General features: G+C 42.4%; 1 protein-coding gene and 1 long non-coding RNA gene across 4 annotated transcripts in view; both read right to left on the reverse strand.

Moving 5' to 3' along the window:
- SCAF11 (SR-related CTD associated factor 11) overlaps positions 1-9876 on the reverse strand; it is a 47957-nt gene extending 38081 nt beyond the window's left edge. The window contains exon 1 of one of the 3 annotated variants that reach the window (XM_040551756.1): positions 9572-9876. The gene's annotated coding sequence lies outside the window, so the exon portion shown is untranslated. Of the gene's footprint in view, positions 1-9239; positions 9499-9571 lie in introns of those variants that run through there. The other 2 variants (XM_040551777.1, XM_040551766.1) reach the window with 2 other exon arrangements.
- Positions 9877-13478: 3602 nt separating this feature from the next.
- LOC121067383 lies at positions 13479-18894 on the reverse strand. Its single transcript, XR_005818272.1, has 2 exons — positions 18034-18894; positions 13479-13924 (listed from the first exon to the last, which is right to left on the reverse strand). It is a non-coding gene; the product is annotated as an uncharacterized LOC121067383 (long non-coding RNA).
- Between the last annotated feature and the right edge of the window lie 79 nt (positions 18895-18973).

Here is an 18973-nt window from a genome sequence, read left to right on the forward strand (position 1 = left end):
AGACATGCCATAGGGACCTTTTAAAGTCAGGTCAAGGGAGTAGGCAGTATTCTTCACTGAAGTTTAACAGAAGAGCACCTGTAAGACACAGGTGAAACACAGCAGGGCACACCATGGCTTTTACAGGTTGCTACGTGCTGGTACAGACCAGATTGAATTCTAGCTCCTAGCAGTTAAACCCCTTCAGTTTATTGGTCAGGATAAGAAGCTAGCCAAGCAATGTCAGAACCGCTATTTTATGTACAACTGTCCTGACAAGTCACACTGATCTACAAGTTCTTTCAGTGCTCTACATTTCCTAACAGTAACAGGAGAATACTTCATTCATTATACGTTATTCACATGCGTAGCAGAGTGTAATCACGTTATAGGGCTACTTAGAAGTCACTATCCAAAAAGCTTCAGTACAACAGAACTAAACCAAGCATGCTGCCAATTTCAAAAAAAGGGCAACATTTATATCGTAAGACTCGCATTTTGCCATAAATACCTGCATCAACAGCATGACGCCAACTTAACAATTCTTATTTAAGAGCTTTATCAAAGCTAAAAGAAACCCCCAACTCAACAGATTTACACACATCCAGACTGACAATAGCATCAAAATGAGCGTCACCAACAAGTATATATTAAGGGAACATCCCATATCTCCTGTACTGGGAAACTCGTGCACAGGCCAAGCATTCCTTCATGCCAGAATCCCAGCCATGCAGCTGGCCACCTGATCTACCAGCCTTTGCATTCCTCTCCTTCTCATCAGTTTGTATCTTGTATGCTGGAACAGGCTCCCCAGGGCAGTGGTCATGGCACCGAGCCTGCTGGAGTTCCTTGAAGTGTTTGGACAATGCTCTCAGATACATGGTCTGGTTTTTGGGTGGTCCTGTGTGGAGCCAAGAGTTGGACTCGATGATCCTTGGGGGTCCCTTCCAACTCAGGACATTCTGTGATTCTAATAAAGAAAAGTAGGTAGGTAGGCTACAGAAGAAATGCAGTATTAGTACTGAGGAACAAGAGATAACAAAAGGACAAAGTCAAAGGTCTTGTGCTAAACATCAGTTGATAAACATCAGAGTCTCTGGCAAAACTCCAAATACCACCCCAAGAAGCCATCTCAGTCTTAAGTATGCAACTTAGGAGAACATGGGGCACTAAGATGCAAAGTGTTATACCCCTACCCCCTCTGAAAAAAGGAAATACACGTGTGAGGGCTCTTTTGGTCTCTACTGCTTTGCTCACCAGAACCATAAAAATCTACACAACTACCAGGACAACCCACAGGAAGACTGGTATTTCCACAAGACAGGAAAGGTATCATGTTTGACTAAGAATTAAAACAAAGGGATACTCACTCTCTTTCAAATATCTTTGTCAAAAACGCACTGAAGAAAGTTACCTCACACACATCTATCCTGACCGTTCTACCACACAAGGCTGAGACCCATTTCTGAGGAAGCTCACAAAGAAGTGAAGAAGAGCTGGTAACAAGCTTGCACAGCAGTTAGCAGCTTTGAGACATGACAAATTTGAGCTGGGTACCAAACTAGTTACCTTCCTGGCACTGATGCTTAATTACCTACAGAAAGCAAATTTCATTTCTCATCTTTCTGCACCGCCAACCGTGACATACTTTGTTCCACTAGGATAGGTGGCAGAAGTTTGGGCCGTGTCCTGAACTTACATTAAGAGTTCATAGCCAGCAAGCCGCAATGAGAAACACTGTCTCGGCAGATTCCCTCTGCAAGTCAATCTGAATCGGTTACCCAGCATTTTGGATATCTGTGAGGTTAACTCAGACCACATGAATTTACATACATAAACTATGGAGAAATGACACCTCTGCGTCATCGGTACATTCGGCGTGACCACTGAGAGCCAAGATGGCCAGCGCTTATGCATGTTTAGTTCTGACTAAGAACTAAACGAAGCTAAGCTTGTTAATCAGCAAGGAAAAAAAAATCACTTTTAGGAGTTGTAAGGGTGCAGTCTCATTTGATTCAAAGTATATATTCACAGCTGATATCTAACCTGCACTTCAAAGCCACACTCATCTCCATACCGCCTCTTTAGAGAGATTTCTCTTGTTTGTGAGCAAACACCTTTCTGTTCTGACAGGGGACAAGCCTTACTCAAGCCTTTGTCAGCTCCTGGGGATGCAGAAGTGCTGGGGACAAAGCTGCATAGCTTACCTACGCATCGGAGTAAGGCTACTTGGCAGGGTAGTTGCTCAGTAGGACTGCCACTTGTAACGCTGCTTTCCAAAAGCATCCTGAATTACAAAAGACAAATCCCAGGCCTAGTCTGTACAGAAGTTTATGGCTGGGCCCACGACAGCCCTAAGACAGGGTTTAACACATCATGGAGTCACTACCCCACGCAAAAGCCAGTTCATTTATACAGTGGCCAGGATGAACAGAAGCTTCTGAGGACTGATACAAGATAAAATGTATACTCACAGAAATTAAAAGAGGACCTTATTTTGCTTTCCAAAGCAGTTATTTTCAATACAAGGCAACAAGCACAGTGCCTGTTGTGCTGTTCCATGCGTATGGTGAGAAACCCCCAGAAAAAGCACTGTGCCACGACTATTCCCACAGGGAGAACACACCTGTGTGCCAGGGCTAAATTACACTGCTCCATACACTGCTGATAAACACGCAGGTATCGCAGCCATTAACATCACACAAAGAAATACGCAACAGAAAACAGACAACGCGACGTCCTCTCACAAAATGTACAATTCAGCACTTAGGTGTTTCTTCTAAGCAGCCCGTGACTGAGATGTGTGAAATTGAGATTTGCAAACAACAGGAACTAATTGGGGATTAGATACTATTGTCATGGTGCACACGGTTCAGGCAACTAAACCAAGTCAGCATAAACTCACGACCCCGTCTTCTGCTGCTGAGGGTCCTTAGTCACACGTATACTTTTGCAGCTGGAAGGGATAGCATTACATACCAAAGTCAGCAAAAATGGCTCAGCCATTTCCAAGAACAGTTAAAGCGTTCTTTTTTTTTTTTTCTAGCCACTTGGAAGCAAGCACCAATATTTTCATGCTTTCCACCCAAGAGCAGATACTTGGCAGTGGGTCACCGAGATCAAGAACATGCTTTCCACAGAAGTAACCCTTCCAGACCTAGCCAGGGCACAAATCTGAAAAAAAAAAAATTGTTTGCATTAACTCAGGAAAACTGTTAGTCGTCGCATTTATTTTCTCCCCATAAGTTAGATCTGTGCTCAGCATACACTAATAATTTCAAGTTCCTATCCCATTGCTACTCTGCACATGCAGCATTCCCACAAGATGAATGAGCATACTTCAGCCAGTGCTATGGCAACACAGCAGGGCTTGCTGCAATCACTTCTCCGATGCTAAAGAAACTCGGAAGACCATCTTTATGTTTCGTAATACCATCCTAAACATGCCCAAGCGGTGGGGCTTACGCACCAGGGACGCAGGAGATGAACCAAAAACACCTTGCAAAGACAGCGAGAAGTGGAAAAGCTAAGACCTTTTAACAGGGGAAGGAAAAAGGATGGCAAAACCAGTAGAGTAAGAGACAGAGTAAAACTGACCTCAAATGAAAAGCTCTAGGGTCACAGCAATGGCAAGCATATTTAAGAAGTAAAAAAAATAAAAAATGTGGCAACAAAACCAGAGCGGTAGGTGATTAGAATATTATATTGAGCCAAAAAAAGAGAAAGGGCTGAAACTAGCAAAGGAAGAAATAACATGTAATTGTCCATTTACAGATTACCATTATTTTTTCTTCCACCTACATTATGGTAGTCTTATTGCTCAGCTTCTGAATCTTGAATTCCTGCAAACAATGGCATCCCTTGAATAGAATTATGCAGTCCATAGGCTCCTGTATCATTTTCTGGATTTAAACTGAAAAACGCACTCCAGAAGATCACATAGAACCATACCCACACCCTTGTTAAAAATACACTGAATCTGAGTCCTCTATTAAAAGCCTGCTGTTCTTTCATTTTAAACATCAAACGAAGAGTTCAGTGATATAACATGCTCTTTTGGAACCTATGAAAACCTTCATCTCCATAAGAACTAATTTCAGCTTACATTCAAAATACACAGGCATTGATTTACAAACAAACAGGACAATGCAGCATGGCCATTTCTAAGTGTTTTGCCTTGCTGAGGCATACTCTTAAAGAAGTACTAGATGAAAGCTATGATGTCAAAAATCATGGTTCTCGAGCTCCTTTTCCCTTTGAATAACAGTATTTTATAAGCTGAGGTCAAAGACCTACACTAACCACTTCTAAATGTCAGACAAAAAACACTATTTTTGGAAAGTGGTGTAAAAATACGGAGCTTGCATAGGTTTTATCATGACAATTGAAACAATCTTGAGCATCTTATTTTGCACAAAATCTCTTCCAGTACTTGTAGAGCAATGCATTACATGCTATTTGAGAAGTAGCAGATAGATAGGGAGTAAGCAGTTTCAATTACTGTTCATCTGGCTTTCACAGCCCTTACTTACTCAGTGATCACTTTCAAGATGGCTAAAATAAAGCTAGAAAGATATAGCCAGGAATGGAAGACAGGGATTAGAGAGAAGGTTTCCTTGACACCAGTAGCAACAGACGAAAGGTGACACAAGCTATTAGCCACAAAAGGGGGGAAAACCAGACCTGAGCTTGAAAAGGTATCTCAAACTCCATAATCTTTACCTTCAACTACTGAGGACAGTCCGCTAACAAGAAAACATGTAAATCACAATTTCGGGGTACTTTCACCCTAGAGATTGCATCAAGAAATTACCTATAACAAAATAATACTTGGCTGTGAGCTCTTAAATAACAAAAGCTGGGTTGATTATAATTGATTACTGTATCTCATTGCAAAGCTTCCAAGAGAAGTTTCCCATGTCACCAGTGCTAGAAGCCACTTACAGCGATGAACACCATCCTCATTCACAACTTCTTGCCACAAAAGCAACTACAAAACAACTGCTGGTGCCAACTAGCTTTTCTCAGAGTTGGATTAGGTGCCTTCTTGCTCACACTTGGGAAATTGCATTTGAAAAAAAACAATACACAATTGCATTGGTATAGAGAGAAGGGTATATGTTACCTTCGTTGCTACGGGAATCTTTATTTGGTAGCACCTCAAATGAAACTCTAATGAGTTCAAGGTACTTACACACTGCTTCACTCTGTTTCACAGTACTTGCGATTACTTCTTGTACACCTATCTATAGTCCACAGGGGCCACTACCTTTTATATCACAGGCAGCAAACTAAGAACATTTAAGACAAGCAGAACTGCACAGAAGTGATTATTCAGTGCCTGTACAGAAGGCAGAGCGTTTCATTGTCTCTCCTTCTTGTATCTTTAGAATCACTGAAGTAATTTGTTCTAAGCAGAGAACAGCCTAATTAACGCTCCTCATCTGTCTTCAGATTCTACCTGAAAACACAAGCGTCGAGTATCATTACAGCTCAGTTTCATGTAAAACTCTCCACTTCAAAGGCAGAAGTCTTCCCTGCTGCAGTTCTGTCCTGCGGTGCTATCAAGAGGTATGGACATACGTTAGGACTTCTATCCAGATGCTGATCTCAGGGATTTCCCGCTCACTGTTACTGTTGGCAGCCTAATAAAAGCCAAGTAGCAAGAAGAGAGACACGTGTTAATGCACTTGACGTTTCCAGGCGATTTCATACTAGTTTGGAAGAGTTCCAGACGTTGAACGGGTCAGTCAGGTTTACTCGCAGATAGTATCCTTGAAGGAAGATCACTGTTAGGCAGTGCTTACAGACCTAATAGCAGATGAACAAAGACTGCATTTTAATGGGAGTCCACCAATCCTTAAATAACATCTGCATTAAAACAGACATCATTATTAGCATCTATTAGAAAAAGTGACCAGATACTGCTTTTTGCCACAGCATTAGACTTTAGATAACAGCTTCTGAAAGACTTATTTCTTCAATATTCTGCTTGATAGCAAAAAGCAAAATTTTTCCCCAGTTCTCTCTACATCCTCATTCATATATATTTTTATTGTACATGTATATGTGTGAAAGAATCTGAAATCATCTCAGAAATTTAAGAATGCCACTGGCCACAGAATCAAATACAGTTGCTGTGATGATGGAATAAGCATGGGTTGCGCACTGATTATTCCATGTACCAAACCGTGACCTAACGTAGGGACCATTCACCAAGTCATCCTTAACCCTCTTCAAACACAAATACACAATGGTATAAAAAAATTTGCTTTATAGAAGATTGACAAATAATTTCTAGTGAAAATAATCCAATATCTGGATTATTATTATTATTAACATCAAAACTCAAATTTTGCATTTTCCTCGGGGGGGGGGGGGGGGGGGGGGGGGGGGGGGAAGTAATACTAGTGTTATATCAAGATAATTTATAGAAAGTATTACTTAATAATAAAAGGTGAAGGGGTAAAAATATTCATTTTATCACCATGTACACCAATGTAACGTGCAGATACACATATGCCTACATGCGTACATATATTTGTTACCTTACTAAATGTATTTAATACAAAGTTTATTTTAATCTTGCCTACTTTGTAGATAATTAAATGTGGTATTTTGATCATCCTTTGTCACGTCAGTTAACAACTTTGCCAGCCCAGAGATGACAACTTTCACATTTGGTTAAGTTTAATTAGTTTTCCTTAAGCCTTTTAGTTGGAGAAACAATCAGAAATGCCATAAAAATAAGCTGTAGTAAAGCAATATGTTTCTACAAGCAACAGGCTTTTAAAACAACAAAATAAAACTGTCAGGGAAAAACTGTTTGTTGAATCTGGTGTAGGCCGCTGAAGTACAGATCGTGCATATTCAGCCTTTGAGAATCCCTCCAACAGTGACTCGGCCTTCAGCACGCCATCAAACCTAGACGTAGAGACGTGATGGACAGCTGAACGTTAAAAGACACGCACGCATTCACCTTCCACCAGCTGCAGCCCTTCATGTGTTATTTCATGACTGCACACCGCTAACTTCCTACTCAGGGGAATTGTCCGTGCTCAGGTGGTTCGGGGTACCAGAAGCAAGCAACTCGCAGACCCAGAAAGAGATGTTCACAGCTTTTAGCTTGCAAACTGTACCTATCACCTCAGTTAACAACCTCACAACCTCATTGTTGGCTTAAAAAAAAAAAGTCACCGCGCTCATATCCTCTCAGATCAAGGTCGCTACCCTTCAGGGTAGAGCGGACTAGTACACACATATGAAATAAAACGTGCCTATGCTGCCGAAAAGCCACGAACTAGTTCTTGTTCTGAAGCACTCTACATAGTGCGCACATTAGAAGCCTCTGATATCTATGGCTATAGTGTTAAATTTATACCTTAAACCTAGTTCTATCTCCAAGTTGGCAAAATAGGCAAAAAAGAAAAAAAACAACGTTGAGACTTATCAAATCTACTTTAATCTCAAGTGCATTTCAGAATTCATTCATACAAGTTGTCAGCACTGAGGAATCTTCTTGGACATCAGTAGGAACTAGACTGCACGTTTCTGTTACTGTTAACTGGCAGGACGTTTCCTACCCCTCACCTTAGATTGTCAGTGAAAAAGAAAATCGCAGTGCTGAAGCAGTGGACTCAGCAGGCCAGGTTTCAGTAATTCTGGTACTGGCACGACAAGTCAGCCCATCCAACTTTTTCCAACAGCGTTCTGCCACTCCCCCAATATACAACATTAACTGAAACAAACCACCCTTATGGCAATTGCTATATAAAGCAAACTTTAGCTAACCTAAGTTTTTGCACTTTTTATAATACTCAGGGCAATGGAAAACTGAGAATATTCAGCAAAGAAACTCTGTAACAGGTAAAAGCAGATGTTTGTAACCAGAGCAGAACCATTACGCACCACCAGCGGAACCATATACAAGTTTTATAAAGCCAGAGGCTAAAACTCACGTATAAAGTGTGACTCAAACTACAGTCAGTCAAGAGCAAAAAGAAGCTCTTTATCGCCTGGGTGGTTTAAAAGTGACAGCTGAGTAATTGTAAAACAACAAACTTACACCTCCATGTTGAGTCAAACTCAAGATCCTTCATGTACTGTGCTTGAGCTCTATGAATTAACGTTGAAAAAACCTCACCAAACTCCTGGAGAAGCATTCCCTGTCTTAAAGTGATCCGAGCACAAGATAAACTAGTGCCTCCAGTTTTATTTTTATCAGAGAAAGCCTGAAAAACATTCTGTTTTAAGACAATTTGGATGAGAGAGAAAGAGAGATGATGTTTTTCTGAGGCCACAAAGTTCTTGTCCATTCTGCATATTCAGAAGCAAACTTTAAGTCACATGGACCATAAAATAAAATTGGTGTATTTCTTACGTGGGCCATCTATCACTCTGGAGGTCAATGCATCAGCAACTGTAAACTACTGAAATAAAGCCTGTTGAAGTTTGACATTGTAACTTTTAGTAAAAACCTAAATAATACCCCGCCCTCCCCCCCCATTTCTCTTGTCTCCTCTAAAGAAAGCAAACAAAAGCTATTATATTCACAAAAAAAAAAAAAAAAAAAAAAACCAAACACTAAAGGAAACATTTGGAAGAAGTTCTTGGGAACTTTTCCAAGCCTTCTCCATATGGCAAAAGAGGATGCTATTTTTTTGTGCACGCGCATCTCCAAATACAGCTTCCCAAAAAAGAAAAAAAGAAAGAGTCATGGTTTACCCTATACGATCAACCAACTAACATTGGATTTTAGTCACCGACATTTCATTTAAGAAATCCACTCTTTATGTTAAGAAAGGAAGAAACCACGACAAACTGACTAGAGGCTTCCCCTGTTCTCCCACGCACAAGACAGTTTGAACACCCAAATCCTAAAATTCTAAGCTAAACTACAACTCACTTAAAGCTCTGACCCAAAGGAGAGTTAAAAGCTCGATGCGTTAACGATACACAAGCACGACACCAGCCACTAGAGTTAGCTTTTTTTCCAAAAAAAAAAAATATATATATATATGTGAAGTCTCACAAGCGGTTATCCAATAAGAAGGGCATTCCGATCCATCACACACTTATCGTTTGGGCTGGAACAGCCACGACAGTTTCTTCACATTTTTATGAAGCGATTCTTTGCCAATGGTAGACTTAGTCACTGATACCAGATATCAGTAACGCTTCGGGCTCTCTCTCTGTTACCTCGTTCTTCCCGAAAAGTTACTTTGCAGCGAATATTACGGGAGGAGAGGGGTTAGTCCTACCAAACCGTGCTGTGTTCAGGTGCCAAACGCGTTGTCAGAGCCGGCCACGCTGGGGGCCGGTCTCCCAGCCCCCTGCACACTCACTGAGGAGCCCCAGGACGGGCAGCGCTGCGGAGCACAGCGGCGGCGCCCCGGCGGCCTGCCAGCCCCCTGCCAGCCCCGCTCGGTGTCGGGCAGCCCGGGACGAGCTCCGGAGCCGCCCCGTTTTGGGAGCCGGCCGGCGGGGACAGGCAGGCCGGGAGCAGCCGCACCGCCGGGCCCTGAGGGAGGGGGAAGGCCCCGCCGGGCCCGGGCCGCCCCCCGGGCGCTCCCCATCCCCGCCGCCGCTTTACCTGGCGCCGTCCCCACCATGGAGCGGAGCCTCCGGTTGTCCCCAATGTCTCCGCCGCCGCTGCTGCCGCTGCTGCCGCTGCCTGGGGGCTTCCTCCAGCGGCTCGCCGCCTGCCTCCGGGGCCGAGCGGCGGAGCGGGCTCAGCGGCCGCCGGGCCACATGTCCGCCGGGACGGGACGGGGCTGCGCGGTACCGGCGGGGCCCGCGGGGGGGCGCTGCGCGGGGAGGGAGGGGAGGAGGCGGCGTGGCGGCCGCCAGCGAGACGCCTCCAAACCGCCCCGCCCGCGGGGGCATTGTGGGAAAGGTCCTCCCGGGGGCGGAGGGCGGCACCGGGCGGGGAGGCGGGGGGGGGGCGGTGGGCACGTGACCCGCCGCCGGTTGGCGGGGCGGGGAGGGGCGGTGGGAGGGGGGCTGGGAGGGGGGAGGGAGGCGCGGGGCGGGCTCGGGCGCCCCCCTGCTGGCGGCGAGGCGGAGGGGCGCGGCCTGGCCCGGGCGGCGGTGGCGTCATCACAGCGCGACGGGGGGGGGGGGCAACCCCCTCCTTCCTTCACAGCCCTCCCGTCTTCGTTATTTTAATAACCTTAACCCATTTCGACCCGTTGTTTTAATAAACTTAACCCAAAGCAGCCTCTGTCTGTTCGTTATGCGAGTGTGGTGTGGCTGATGTGGCGCAGCGGGGCGATGAGCACAGCCCTGCGTATGCTGGGGGCGATGGCCATGGCCATGGCCATGGCGATGGTGGGTGAGGGACCAGGGGGCTGTAGGGTGATGGCCGCCCACCCTACGAGGCTGCCCGGCCAGGAGGCGGTGGTGGGTTGGGGCTTGGTGGAGTGTGGCGGTGTGTCTGTGGGGGCACGGTGGGGTAAGGTGTGTGTCGGAGTCTGGTGAGAGTGGTGGCACCTCGCTATGGAGAATATTAATTTAGGATTAAGTCAGAAGAGCTTGAATTAAGTAAGAGCAGCCTGTGGGGACAGCGCGTGAGAAGAGGCAGAGGAAGAAAGGAAAGGACTGGCTTCGTTAGAAGGCTGCAGGGAAATGTAATAATAAGCAGGTCTCTAGCCGTAGGTAGGAAAGCACAGACAGAAGAAAGATGATGAAATGTGTAAGGTAAGTCTGACTTTAAGGGTTATTAAGGTTAATGAACTCCATCATCTGAAGAAAGGAATGAGCTGTTTTGAAGGATGAGATTAAAGAAAGCCCTGTTGCAGACTAAGACAGATGACTTTCAGTGCTGCATCTTGAGTAGACTGAAATCTTGAATGACCCTCAAACCAGACGCTGAAGCAATTAAGAAGGGGGAATGATGGGGGAACAACAGCACTGTGTTCGACTATCCAGTCACAGAGGTAAGGTTTTGTTGTAAGGAGGCCGTGCTACACAGAACTGCTGTATGTTTTTACTTACTATTGAGTCTCATAGTTAAAATGACTCCTAAGTCACTTGAGACTCAGAGATGTAGAGGAAGCCTCGGTATTCGCTGTTTCTGTCACAGGTCGTGAAGACGTTGCTGTCAGCTTCTCATGCTGCACAGATCGTGTTGCGCAGAGGAGCAAGGGAAGCTGATGGGAGGTTTCTGTGACAGAGAGGAATGCAAGGAGAAACACTCATCACATTTGAGGTGCTGTCTATACTTTAGTTTGATCCTCTGATCATGTATCTTACATGGGTAAAAGAGAGGCATCCTTATCCTTTCCAGCACTGACCTTTATACCTACTCATACAGCTTCAAACGTATGCTGTATTACCAGAACTCCTTTGGCCCTTTCTCATCCACCTTTGGAGACAAGCACGTGTTGTACGCTGTTTACAGTTGAGAGAAAAACCTGGGACTTCACTGCTGTCAGCTTCTGAGCTTTTCTGTGTGCCAACAAAGTTCCTGCCCTCAGAGGTTTCCAGTCCTACCTGGGCTGTAGAGATTTCAATAATGATATGGTAGATCAAGGGGAGGTGGTGGATGAAAAAGCAAGGATGAGGCAGGGCATGGTAGAGTGGAACTCCTGGAGGACAAAGTGGTAGCTATCTGTGAGTGCAGAAATTAGGATTAGCATAGAGTGCAGAGGGGAAAATGGAAATACTTGTGTTTTGGTGTTGTAAATTTGAATTTTTTTACTTTGGAGTATCCTTCACCATTGAAATGATCCTATGCCATTTATTATCTGAAAACCATTGCAACGAGGGCAAACAAGGGATGGGCAACACTGACCTTATGATTATTTCTTTCTCAATGTGATAAACCCAAATGAACATGAAGTGGTATTTTTGTAGTCTCTAAGCTGCCAGTACTACATTGTGTCTCTGAAAGAGATAGAGTGAAAAAAAATTAAATTAGCAAGCTGTTCTTCCTATAGTGACATTTTTGGGATTGATTGATTAAAGCTACCAAAATATTCAATATCCAGGGAACAGAAGAACCATTGATGACATGATGTTTTTGCTCTTTGTTTTCAGATGCTCATTTGAGCAATGAACGATTCGTCTCTTTAGCTCTTGTATTCCTGGCTTTTGAAGAATGTAGGTATATTCAAATGGCATAAAAAAAGTCTGGAGTGGACTCAGAGCTGATTCAGAACTCATTCAACCTCTTTGCCCCCATTTAGGATCAGTCTTGTATCCGTTGCTCCTTTGTTCACTTTGTGCTTCAAGGCCTCTGGAGGTGGACTGTCTCTTCCAAAGCGTCCTCAGGCAAGCTATTTCTCTGGTTTAAAATTTCTGCTTTTGTTAAGCTGCTCATAATCCATAACCTGTACCCTTCCTGTTGCATCAGAAGCCCATAGTTTTAGTCCTGTCCACCACTGGCACAGGGAACAACAGATTGTTTCCTTTCTCTTTGCAACATATTTTTATCTGGTCTTAACTTTAAAAAATTTATTCTCAGCCTTCTTTTTTAGGCTAAACAGCATTGAAAGGCCTACTAAAATCAAGTACATCAGTGTTCTGTCTCTCCTGTCCAAAGGGCATGTTACTCTGGTATAAAATGAATTGTGATTGGTATGACATCATTTGATGTTGGTTCATACCTTCTTATCTTTGAGGTACTTGCAAGGGGGTTGCTTGATTACTTTTTTTTTCAAGAAGTTTTCTGTGTGTCTCTTTATTCCCCTTTCCAGCAATGAGTTTTGATCTTTGCTTTCATTTCAGATTCAATTTTGACTTGTGTTTAGATGTGATGCAAAAACAAAAACAAAAACAAAACAAAACAGACAAGAAACAACAACAACAACAAAACCTTGGAAATAAACTAGGTAGCTTATCTCATTTTTCTAATAATGTAGTAGTCTGAACTCTCTGTCTTTAGTACTTGCATTTTCATTGCTTCTTAGGGAATTTTTAATTTGGGAGTTCTGGAGCATATGTATATGTATCCAAGTAAGTAGGTTGTGTATTCTGTGTGTCATAATGCCTTGGATACTTGGCTGCCCTAACAAAGCTATTTCAGTGTTAGAGTTTTTCATTCTTTACTAGTTCTAAAAGTCTGATTGAGATATTGTGGTTTTTATTTACAGGGAACATGTCTTTGCTTGTAAGCGTCATCATTTGGAAATACAGCATAATATTATATAAATAAAAGTAAGCAGAATGAGTCAACAGATACTAATGAGGAATTACAGACTTCTGCTTTTTAGCCGAAGAGAATGCAAAAGGCTGGTCTGCAAAAGTTTGGTCTAAAACCTGAAAAAATCTGTTTTGGGAGTGTAGCAAATTTAGATAACTTTTTTTTTCTTTCCTTTTTTTTTTTTTTTTTTAATTTTCCCTTGTATTTGTTTTAATAAATTCTAAGGGCCACGGCCTTCCCCCATCTCATACAACATACTCATCCCTTTCAGACTTCGATACTGGACTCATTTTGCCCAGCCAGAAAAGACAGTGAAGACTGTAGTATTTTTTTTTTGTAGTATTATAATTCATTAGAAGGGATTAATCAGCCACTGTTGATTCTATTATTGGTATTTGAACCAACCATTTAGTAAACTAAATATAGAAACTCTGTTGGCTTCATCTTTGACAACATTCATCTCCAGAAGGATCTGATGGGTGTGATCAGATAAGATAAGACTTGGCAGCACACATTTCAGAGTCACAATATTTCCATATCCAGGAACCACGCATCAGCTCCTGAGAGTTTCCTGTTCAATTAAAGCGTGTTCTGGCTCTGAAGCTGAAGGGGAGGATCTTGGATAAAACCCTAGAAAACAAGACTCTCTCAGTTCTTTGTGGATAGCACCAGTCCTTTTATATAGGATCAGAGGAATTTTATAATGCTCTTGGCCAGAATTTTCTTCTCCATATGCTGTTAGCGGTCACACTTTGACGGTGCTCCATGGAGATGGATTGGAATCCTCTGGAATAAATCCCACTGTAGAAATGAAAGATGTTATTAACAGCAAGATTGAATATCATGAAGAAGAAAAGGTTTCTTGTGTTTAGGGTTATGAGGAAGCAGGATGTGAGATAATTAGCCATAATTTATAATATATAACCATATTGTTTCCTTGGGAAGGAATTGGGATGGGTGTTATCCTGTCATGGAGACACTATTCTTTAATTATTCCAAGAGTTCCCATGAGCATTTTACAAATATTCTAGCAGTGAGCTGTGACAAACCACATTCTTTCACAGTCTTGAAAGAAAAAATGCTTGGAGCTTTTGACACCAGCATATATTATGTACATACCTTGCAAATTCTAACACAAAACCAACAGTGCACTCCTCAGGAAAAATAGCTTGCATTCTTTTCCTGTTTCAAATAATGTTTTCTGAGTCGTAGGATGTTGACTCGTCTAGCTAAATTAGCATTCTGGACTTAAGCTGAACCCCGTTATGCAATGGTCCTCTCTGCCATCCTCAGAGACTTACCGGTTGCACTCAAACTTGCTCAAACAGGTTGTGATAAATATTATTGAAAGCCGTGGGTGTAACTACCGCCCTTCTCTTGGAAGAGCCATAGGAGATAGCTAAGCAAAAGCCAAGTTAAACTCAAATCAAAGGCATCCACAGGCTTGAACTCTTTGGGTGGAGAGGTTTTGCCGTGCTCTGTGTTGCACTGATCCCTGAGTGTGTGCGTGACAGAGCAGCGAGAGGGAGGATGAGGGGGAGCGGAGTTAATCAGTAACGCCAAGGAAAAGCTGACAGTTCAGCCGAAGTATTTAGGGAAGTAGCGTCTTTCACATTTGTGCAAATAAACACCATAAGCCAAACCATGACACAACATTCCTTACTCCCCTATCAGCCTCTCCTCACACGGAGTTGTAAGAGCTCACACTGTTACCTACCCACACTTTCATCGAATGGTGCAACAGCGCATAATGTGTGTGAATCAACCACCAAATGTGCTTCAGGAAAGCTTGTGACAAATGTGGCATGAAACACAGGAGCAAGCTGTACGTTTTGAAGCTACAATGTTTACTAGAAGCTGGTGGTACGACCAGCTACAGCAGGGGATTGCACCTTTCAGGCTGTAAGTGTGATTATGATTACTTTCAGATATAGCCCAAGGATGTGCTACATGATTGCAGCTGCATAGGTCATTCCTTCAGAAACCTTGCACTCTCAAAAGGCTGAGGAATGACAAAAAAACAACCACCATTTCTGCTTTTTTCATTCTCCCCTTTCTAAAAGCACTGATTTTGTTTTATATTTCTAGTTTCTTTTTTTTTTTTTTTTTTGTTAATCTCTATGTATTATTTACTTAAACAGTGGCTGATTAGTGTTTTTAAGATTCAATCAGCGCTCTTTATCATTTAATACTATTTAAATACGCAGCTTGGCAAGGGTTGGCTTTTGATACCTCCTTCTCACCCAGCACTGAAAGTGTGTCTCAACCCATATCTGCTGTAGATTCAGCCTTGTCTTTGGGAAACTCTTTGCTGTAATTGTCTTGATACAGGAAACATATAAATTAAAATAAATTGTACTTCTCCCATGTGGCAGTGGGAAAAGGTACATTTAAAACTACATGAAGAATTTTAAATGACTGATTCTTAATATATTTCATGTAGGGTCTTGTCTTTTCTTTCCTTTTGACATAGGAACATATCCATTAATGTTCTTGATTAATGAGGGGATGGTAACTGCACCTTTCTGGTATATATTGCAATACTTCAGCTACATAAAGCAATTGTTAAGTGCAAATTCATCAGTTTGACTTCTTCAGCTCATGTCTTTATTACAAATGAGTAACAAATTAGGCATATCTAGGTGTTACTGGGGAAGTGAAGGAACCCTATGAAATTAAATGTCTCAGAGGCTTGTCACATGGTAGGATTGATTGGTATTTTGTTATTTGCATGTTGACTCCTAACGTTTAGCATACAGCTGGAGTCCATAGACAGATGCGCTGCTCCCACTGGATAGCAACACTCTCTTACATCTGAAACAATAGATAGTGAAAACAGTGTTCCTTCACCATCTTTTTTTCTTCTTTGTGTGTAACCTACGGGGTGAAAACATCTCATCTATCAAGAGCTTACGCAGTCTGAACCATTACTGGAGAATATTATAACAGTGGAATTTAATAGCCTTGTTTTACTTGAATCAATATTTTTATACTCATATGAATATCAAAAGGATTTTATTTTTTAAACAGATGCAAAAGGGTCAATAGTTGATTTTTTACATCATGAGTAAGGGCAGGCTGTTTTGTGTGTTCTTTTTCCTTGTGTTAGCCTTAAGATGTTAGGAACACTCTTCTGGCCTTTGCTGGTCCTACTGCAGAAGAGCCCCATGTTCTTTATTTAAAATGCTGAATATTTAGCATAGACATTTTCTCTGAAGTATTGATTAACTACTGCAATTCAAAGGTGCTCAAAAAAGTCAATAAATAGAAATCTGGCTTTAAATCCTTTTCCTCCTCAGTTGTCCAGCATTTTGAGTCTTGCAGTGTCATTTGCCCTTTCTTGAGATTTTGAATACACCAGACTTCTCAAAATTTCCTGCTGTTGCAGTTCTTCCATTGAGGAATTCTGTATCTGTAATTCCATTGTTTAGCAACAGCAGTAACTGGAGAGTGAAAAAGAGTCTCTGAAATTCAACCTACAGTGCCAGATAGATCTGATCTAGAAGAAGTTAGAGAACCTGATGCAGAACAGTGTCTCCAGAAAATGTCTGTTCATACCAAGAGAAGTTACCTTGCCTTCCTGCCTAAATTGTTCATCTCCCTAAGGTTTCAATGTCAGAAAAATCCAACAAACAGACTAACAGATCCCAAACTGATCAGTGTTTTACATTACTAAGCAGGGTGAAGCACTGATTCTGCTGACTGTTATGGGACAGTAACCATCAGCAAAAGAGAAGAGCAGATAACTAGAGGTGGTAATACTCTCTTTGATTGCTACTTATGAGTTGTCCAGCCTTGTCTGGAGATTCATGGAAGAGGCAGGAAATGTTCCACATTCACTTTTGGTAATGCTGGCAGAGTTGGTAAAGCAGAAACAAGGAAAGAAGATTCTACTAGACTGTTTCTCTTCTGAGATGGCTCATTTCATGGGTTTGGTAAGTCTGTCTCTTTGCAGGCAGTTTGCGGATTCCCTTTGTTAATTGCATGGGTCTTTCACAGAGAAGGAAGAAAACAAATCTAGTTCAATATCACAAAACTGGAAAGACTAGCTGTTCTGAGGTAGTGGCTCTCAGAGGACTAACAAAATATTTCTTCCATTAACTTCTAATAACTAGCTTTAAAGTGGTGTGTGTTTCTTTAATTCATTCTTTAAATGCATTCCCCAGATGTCAAGTCCTAAGCACAACAGGCAATAATCCAAATTACTAAATTAAGAACAAAACTTGGCCATAACTTTAGGAAAAAAAAAATCAGTTCAGACTTCAGATTATTTGCAAACAGCTCACGTGAATGTATCAATGCCAAAACCACCATCATCACCTTTTCCAAACAGCCATTTAGCTTTGTATTATTATCAAATACTTTATGTTGATAACTTAATTTGGACCTCAGTGATTTACTGCTCCAAATGTGGGCTATGTTATTGCAGTCCCTAGGCAATAAAACCCAGCTGATCACCCAGAAACAGCGGTAGAGTCACCCATGAGGTTGCTAGCTAATGGTCTGACACAAACTGAAGTGCTGTTAGCTACCTAATAAACACATTTTTCATAGCAGATTTACTAATAAGGACACCACTAAAAAGAACATCTCTTAATCATATATAATACCACTGATGTATTTTTAGTGCAAAATAAACAATCTTTTTACCCAAAACAAAAATTAAGTATCCACTCAACTAAAAGTACAACCCATTTAATACACTCTAAGAATAATAGTACAGTATGTTCAAAAGTCTGTTGAAATAAATAATTTCTGGCACTTCCCCCAAAATAATACTTCAACGAGCCTGTGCTTGTCGGCAGCTGCTTGCATTGACATTATGGAAAAAGGCAGCTAGGTGGAGGAGTTGTTAATGTTTTAGCATTCAAGGTAATGCAGCCACCATCCTGGGTGGAAGAGGTCCTTACCTTTATGCTCTGTGAAGAGGTTTGTTGAATCACTCAGATTACTCACAGGATATAAAGTTGAACACCTAAGTAATTATTTGTAAGTCCATCATCACATGCCTCAGCTTTTTCTAGGCTGTTCTGTTTTTCTCCTATGGTTACAGTCAACAATGATTTTCAGCAGTTAAACTAGGATTTTTTTTTCCTGTAGGGCTTTTTCCACTAGAATTATCTTAGTCTTAGAGATCTTACCAAATCTGTAAGCACCCTTACACTTGTAACTAACAACTAAAAGTAGTAAAATACCCTTTCTAACAGTACTTCAGTAAGTCAGGCACTTTCTGATGCCCACCTCTGCTGCAGTCTTGTGGGCCCCCTGGCTACAACAATCTCTTAATGAGCCATTGCCCTTTGTGGTCTGTGTGTAATTATCACACTGAAAATATCCTTCTGACCCACACAGAATTGTTGTGTATCTATTCGTTTCTCAGAAAAAATCCCCAGAACCCCAGACTGGCTGAGGCTGGCAGGCCCTCAGGAGCCCAGCAGCTCCAGCCCCTGCCCAAGCAGGGACACCCAGAGCAGGCTGCCCAGGACCATGTCCAGGTGGCTTTGGAAGATCTCCAAGCCTCTCATCATGGGAGAGGTGCTCCAGTCCATCATCTGACAGCCCTTCGCTGGACTTCCCCCAGTATGTCCATTACTTTCTTGTAATGGGGAACCCAGAAGTGGACTCAGCACTGCAGGTGAGGCCTCACTAGCACTCAGCGGAGGGGAAGGATCACCTCCCTCTGCCTGCTGGTGAAACTTTGCCTCACACAGCCCAGAACACCGTTAGCCTTCTGGGCAGCAAGGACACGCTTTTCTGCTTTCGAACAAGTACAGGAAGAAAAGAAAAGAAAATGCTATCAAATTAGATGAGCTTCTTTGTAAATTTCCAAATTTGTAGGCTGGAGAGCTA

The sequence above is a fragment of the Cygnus olor genome, chromosome 1, assembly GCF_009769625.2.
Source record: "Cygnus olor isolate bCygOlo1 chromosome 1, bCygOlo1.pri.v2, whole genome shotgun sequence".
NCBI classification, from domain to species: Eukaryota; Metazoa; Chordata; class Aves; order Anseriformes; family Anatidae; genus Cygnus; species Cygnus olor.